This window comes from Prunus avium, chromosome 1, assembly GCF_965620075.1.
Source record: "Prunus avium chromosome 1, drPruAviu1.hap1.1, whole genome shotgun sequence".
In the NCBI taxonomy this organism is placed as follows: domain Eukaryota; kingdom Viridiplantae; phylum Streptophyta; class Magnoliopsida; order Rosales; family Rosaceae; genus Prunus; species Prunus avium.
Window position 1 is genome coordinate 27,231,485 of NC_142284.1, and position 7,119 is coordinate 27,238,603.

Sequence of the window (7,119 nt, forward strand, 5' to 3'; positions counted from 1 at the left end):
ATGACTCCTCGCACCATATTATGATGTTTCCCAAGTTTTGGGCTCGATCCGTAATCAATAGGTGTTCCAAATTGGACAATTCAAGTTCAACGGCAGTTCGTTCCTAATTGGAGTGGTTGGTGTATTCCATACTTCTAGCGATTGGATTTTACTCAAAACTAACCAAACGACTCCTCCCACCATATTATGATGATGCCCAAGTTTTGGGCTCGATCAGAAATCAATAGGTGTTCCAAATTGGACAATTCAAGTTCAACAGCAATTCGTTCCTAATTGGAGTGGTTGGTGTATTCCACACTTCTAGCGATTGGATTTCACTCAAAACTCACCAAATGACTCCTCCCACCATATTTTGATGTTGCCCAAGTTTTGGGATCGATCCGAAATCAATAGGTTTGAGAAATTGGTCAATTCAATTTCAACGGCACGTCGTTCCTAATTGGAGTGGTTGGTGTATTACATACTTCTAGCGATTGGATTTCACTCAAAACTAACCAAACGACTCCTCCCACCATATTATGATGTTGCCCAAGTTTTGGGCTCGAGCCGAAATCAATAGGTGTGAGAAATTGGACAATTCAAGTTCAACGGCAGTTCGTTCCTAATTGGAGTGGTTGGTGTATTCCATACTTCTAGCGATTGGATTTCACTCAAAACTCACCAAATGACTCCTCCCACCATATTATGATGTTGCCCAAGTTTTGGGACCGATCCGAAATCAATAGGTGTGAGAAATTGGACAATTCAAGTACAACGGCAGTTCGTTCCTAATTGGAGTGGTTGGTGTATTCCATACTTCTAGCGATTGGATTTCACTCAAAACTAACCAAACGACTCCTCCCACCTTATTATGATGTTGCCCAAGTTCTGGGCTCGATCCGAAATCAATAGGTGTTCCAAATTGGACAATTCAAGTTCAACGGCAGTTCGTTCCTAATTGGAGTGGTTGGTGTATTCCATACTTCTAGCGATTGGATTTCACTCAAAACTCACCAAATGACTCCTCCCACCATATTTTGATGTTTTCCAAGTTTTGGGATCGATCCGAAATCAATAGGTTTGAGAAATTGGTCAATTCAATTTCAACGGCACGTCGTTCCTAATTGGAGTGGTTGGTGTATTACATACTTCTAGCGATTGGATTTCACTCAAAACTCACCAAATGACTCCTCCCACCATATTATGATGTTGCCCAAGTTTTGGGCTCGATCTGAAATCAATAGGTGTGAGAAATTGGACAATTCAAGTTCAACGGCAGTTCGTTCCTAATTGGAGTGGTTGGTGTATTCCATACTTCTAGCGGTTGGATTTCACTCAAAAACTCACCAAATGACTCCTCCCACCATATTATGATGTTGCACAAGTTTGGGGTTCGTTCCGAAATCAATAGGTGTGAGAAATTGGACAATTCAAGTTCAACGGCAGTTCGTTCCTAATTGGAGTGGTTGGTGTCTTCCATACTTCTAGCGATTGGATTTCACTCAAAACTCACCAAATGACTCCTCCCACCATATTATGATGTTGCCCAAGTTTTGGGCCCGATCCGAAATCAATAGGTGTGAGAAATTGGACAATTCAAGTTCAACGGCAGTTCATTCCTAATTGGTGTGGTTGGTGTATTCCATACTTCTAGCGATTGGATTTGACTCCAAACTCACCAAATGACTCCTCCCCCCATATTCTGATGTTGCCCAAGTTTGGGGCTCGATCCGAAATCAATAGGTGTGAGAAATTGGACAATTCAAGTTCAACGGCAGTTCGTTCCTAATTGGAGTGGTTGGTGTATTCCATACTTCTAGCGATTGGATTTCACTCAAAACTCACCAAATGACTACTCCCTCCATATTATGCTGTTGCCCAAGTTTTGGGCTCGATCCGAAATCAATAGGTGTTCCAAATTGGACAATTCAAGTTCAACGGCAGTTCGTTCCTAATTGGAGTGGTTGGTGTATTCCATACTTCTAGCGATTGGATTTCACTCAAAACTCACCAAATGACTCCTCCCACCATATTTTGATGTTGCCCAAGTTTTGGGATCGATCCGAAATCAATAGGTTTGAGAAATTGGTCAATTCAATTTCAACGGCATGTCGTTCCTAATTGGAGTGGTTGGTGTATTCCATACTTCTAGCGATTGGATTTTACTCAAAACTCACCAAATGACTCCTCCCACCATATTATGATGTTTCCCAAGTTTTGGGCTCGATCCGTAATCAATAGGTGTTCCAAATTGGACAATTCAAGTTCAACGGCAGTTCGTTCCTAATTGGAGTGGTTGGTGTATTCCATACTTCTAGCGATTGGATTTTACTCAAAACTAACCAAACGACTCCTCCCACCTTATTATGATGTTGCCCAAGTTCTGGGCTCGATCCGAAATCAATAGGTGTTCCAAATTGGACAATTCAAGTTCAACGGCAGTTCGTTCCTAATTGGAGTGGTTGGTGTATTCCATACTTCTAGCGGTTGGATTTCACTCAAAAACTCACCAAATGACTCCTCCCACCATATTATGATGTTGCACAAGTTTGGGGTTCGATCCGAAATCAATAGGTGTGAGAAATTGGACAATTCAAGTTCAACGGCAGTTCGTTCCTAATTGGAGTGGTTGGTGCATTCCATACTTCTAGCAATTGGATTTCACTCAAAACTCACCAAATGACTCCTCCCACCATATTATGATGTTGCCCAAGTTTTGGGCTCGATCCGAAATCAATAGGTGTTCCAAATTGGACAATTCAAGTTCAACGGCAGTTCGTTTCTAATTGGAGTGGTTGCTGTATTCCATACTTCTAGCGATTGGATTTCACTCAAAACTCACCAAATGACTCCTCCCACCATATTATGATGTTGCCCAAGTTTTGGGCCCGATCCGAAATCAATAGGTGTGAGAAATTGGACAATTCAAGTTCAACGGCAGTTCATTCCTAATTGGAGTGGTTGGTGTATTCCATACTTCTAGCGATTGGATTTCACTCAAAACTCACCAAATGACTCCTCCCACCATATTATGATGTTGCCCAAGTTTTGGGCTCGATCCGAAATCAATAGGTGTTCCAAATTGGACAATTCAAGTTCAACGGCAGTTCGTTTCTAGTTGGAGTGGTTTGTGTATTCCATACTTCTAGCGATTGGATTTCACTCAAAACTCCCCAAATGACTCCTCCCACCGTATTATGATGTTGCCCAAGTTTTGGTCTCGATCCGAAATCAATAGCTGTGAGAAATTGGACAATTCAAGTTCAACGGCAGTTCATTCCTAATTGGAGTGGTTGGTGTATTCCATACTTCTAGCGATTGGATTTCACTCAAAACTCACCAAATGACTCCTCCCACCATATTATGATGTTGCCCAAGTTTGGGGCTCGATCCGAAATCAATAGGTGTGAGAAATTGGACAATTCAAGTTCAACGGCAGTTCGTTCCTCATTGGAGTGGTTGGTGTATTCCATACTTCTAGCGATTGGATTTCAGTCAAAACTCCCCAAATGACTCCTCCCACCATATTATGATGTTGCCCAAGATTTGGGCTCGATCCGAAATCAATAGGTGTTCGAAATTGGACAATTCAAGTTCAACGGCAGTTCGTTCCTAATTGGAGTGGTTGGTGTATTCCATACTTCTAGCGATTGGATTTCACTCAAAACTCACCAAATGACTCCTCCCACCATATTATGATGTTGCCCAAGTTTTGGGCCCGATCCGAAATCAATAGGTGTTCCAAATTGGACAATTCAAGTTCAACGGCAGTTCGTTCCTAATTGGAGTGGTTGGTGTATTCCATACTTCTAGCGGTTGGATTTCACTCAATGGGATTAGGGGAAAACTAAGCCCTCGCTATATTGGACCATACGAGATTGTGGAGCGTGTGGGCCCAGTAGCTTACAGACTTGCCTTGCCAGCAGATCTTTCCCGTTTACTTGATGTGTTCCACGTGTCTATGCTCCGGAAATATATTCCAGACCCATCCCATGTACTGGAGGATCAGCCTATAGAGTTGAAGGATGATTTGAATTACGTATAGCAGCCTGTTCAAATCCTGGACTGGAAGATGCAGGTCCTTCGGTCCAGAGAGATTCCACTAGTAAAGGTGTTGTGGAGGAGTCACACCGTGGAGGAGGCCACTTTGGAACCCGAAGAGCAGATGCGGGCCCGGTATCCTTACCTCTTCGAGTGACAGGTATGTAATTTCGAGGACGAAATTTTCATAAGGGGGGTAGATTGTAACAACCCAATTCTTAATTATTATTTAACTAATATTTTAACAAGGAAAAAGACTAAACTACCCTTAGAATATTTTATTAGGTTTTAAATTGACTTGTTCACTGGGGAAGAATTTGGGAAAACTACTTATACCGTTGTGTAGAGCACGACGAAACGAGTCCGTAGACACGTAGTGGACTCGAATTGGACTGGTAACGAAGAAATTACGAGCAAAATACTGAAAAAGGACAAAAAAGTAATTTTCGAATAATCAGATTTTTTTTAAAATCAGATTACCTCTCTCTCTCCTCATTCTCTTCTTCCTCGCGCAAAACCCCCTACCCGTTACTGTTCATTCAAACCAGCCCAGCCACCACCCACCTCCACCAAACCGCACCGGACCAGCCAAGACCTGACCGGCGTCGCACCCACAGCCGCTCCGACCTTCCTCCTGCCTCCGCCGACGCCACAGCCACCGGAAACAGCCCGGAATTGGCTGGTTTTTCTCCGAATTTCAAGCCTCTCGTTCTCCCTCCTCCGACCACCAAATCGGAAGAATTAGGTATGGTTTTTCGACTGATTTTCGTGCTCTAGCTGCTGGTTGGGTAGGTTTTCAGAGATTTTAAAGTTTGACAGGACGATTTACGAGTTAAGTTTCTGCCGGTTTGCGTCGTCGATTTTAGTAACTTCCAGCCACTTTTTGGCCATAGTCCAAGAACAAAAGTAGTTCCAAATTAGGTGTTTTACCTGGACTAGGAGTTTGGGCCGGCGGTTTGGAGATTTTCCGGCCGCCGGAAATTGTTATGCACACCCACGCGCTGCCGGCGCGTGGACGGCACGCGAGCCAGGTATTGGGGACCACTCTTGGTTCTAGGATGATCCTCGTATCCTCACGAGCGCGTAGCAAATCGCGGATCTTAATTCGGATAACGTTTGAACCCCGAACGGATCTCGCATAATGTGCGATTTCTGGGTTCAATACGTTCAGACCGTTGGATTTTAGTCAAACTGGAGTATGTTGATCTAGGTAGTTTCAGGGTCGTGTAGGATTCGACGGATCGTTAATCGGAGTCCCGGTTACTCTGAAAAGGCCAACCCTAAGGTTAGGAGTACGCAAAACCATTCGTTATCCGATCGTGCGATCGTGAGAAATCCTACCGTCCGATCGAGACCAAACTCTCGGGACGTGTGTCCTAGGTATGTGGGAACCTCTAGCAATTTTCAGAGCGGGTTTTGAGGCCGTGGACCCCAAGGGGTCCTGAGTTGACTTTTAGGGACTTTATCGTTTTAAGTCCCGAGCTACTTCTAAACCATATCCACTGAGAGGAAAGTTAGTGTGGGCAAAGGAACAATCTTTATTAGGATGCACGCACCTTTAGGAGCCGGGGGTGAGGGTTTTTAACTTATTATTATTTTATTGAGCAGATTTATTAATAGAATATTATGATGACTATACAGGCACCCGGGCACCAGGTGACCCGCAGGAGGGACCTTCGAAAGGTCCAGCTAGCTCAGATCACCAGTGAGTGGACCTTTTTGTTTTCATAAATGAATTTATGCAATTTAATCTTATTTCTTGATCTTGAATAAGTTATTCATTGCCCAGAGTTTTAACAACTTGATTTATTGTTGTTTTTATATGTTTATTTTATATGCTGCCGAGTTGAGAGTGCCTAGAGATTTTTGGCATAGCCGAATTGTTAGATAATTAACAGATAAATTGGCAGCAGAGTTCAAGGGCTGATAATAATTAAATTAAATTCTTATTTACTTTTCAGAACTTTATATTTTCTTAAAAGCCACCCTAGGTACCCAAGCATATTAAAGGTTGCCTTCAGTTATATGTTGCCTTCGATATAAAAAGGTTGTCTTCGGTTATATTGATGTCGACGGACATCCAGTTGCCTTCGGGTAGGTCAGCATGCTAGACACCGCCCCACGAGTTTCGGGGACGCCCAAACCGTGGGTGTGAGGAACGCGGCTCAGATGGACCAAGTGTCCCCTGAATGCCGCGAGGATTGCGGCTCGGGTGACTTTGTGTTTCCCGAGGTCTGCTAGGACGTGTCGCTCCGGTGGCACGAGGATGGAATTGACGGAAACTAACGGAATTGACGGATTAATAAATGGGTACACCTAGGTGGTAGATTAAAGTGATTTCTATGCTTTTAAGAATTTAATGTTTGTTTAAGTATGTGATTAAATCTATAGATATAAATATGTACGCTTTGATTTCAGTACAAGTATGATAAGAAATGGTTTAGTTTTATAACTGAGTTTTTTTACAGTGGGGGTTAGTATGTTTCTCTACTATGTTTCTAAAGCTTTGTTTTTGGTCCACTCACCCTTTCCGTGTTTTGCGCCCCCAGGCAGTAGGCGTGCATAGTGAGCCACCATTGGGCCGAGTCCAGCTTCTGCCACACTCCTTGACGACGTAGGGACTTGTATAATTATTTTATACTTGTAGTTTTCTGTATAGAGCTCTGATATTGCCCTTGAAGTATACTTAACTGTTGGAATGTATTTATTTTGCATGCTGGCAGTTGGTGTACAGTTTTCCATGCTTTTCTGACAGGTGTAATTTTGGGTTTGGTCTAATTACAGGGGAGACTCTGCTGAAATTTCGGGAGAAGTCAAACTCCATTTTTAGTAGCACTTTTGAGTAAAAGGGCAATAAGGTCAATTTTGTCCAGCACCTGCCAGGTGTCGGACACGCACAGGGTTCGGCTCGGATTCCAAAGTGGAATTTGGGTCGGGTCCTGTCAGTTGGTGCATTCCATACTTCTAGCGATTGGATTTCACTCAAAACTAACCAAACGACTCCTCCCACCATATTATGATGTTGCCCAAGTTTTGGGCTCGAGCCGAAATCAATAGGTGTGAGAAATTGGACAATTCAAGTTCAACGGCAGTTCGTTC

At 43.2% G+C, this 7,119-nt stretch overlaps 1 long non-coding RNA gene across 1 annotated transcript; it reads left to right on the forward strand.

Annotated features, from left to right (window-relative positions):
• The first annotated feature begins 4,744 nt into the window (after positions 1-4,744).
• Positions 4,745-6,761, forward strand: LOC148297672 (uncharacterized). The gene is made up of 3 exons (XR_015833117.1): positions 4,745-4,765; positions 5,662-5,725; positions 6,570-6,761. It is a non-coding gene; the product is annotated as an uncharacterized LOC148297672 (long non-coding RNA).
• The last annotated feature ends 358 nt before the right edge of the window (positions 6,762-7,119 follow it).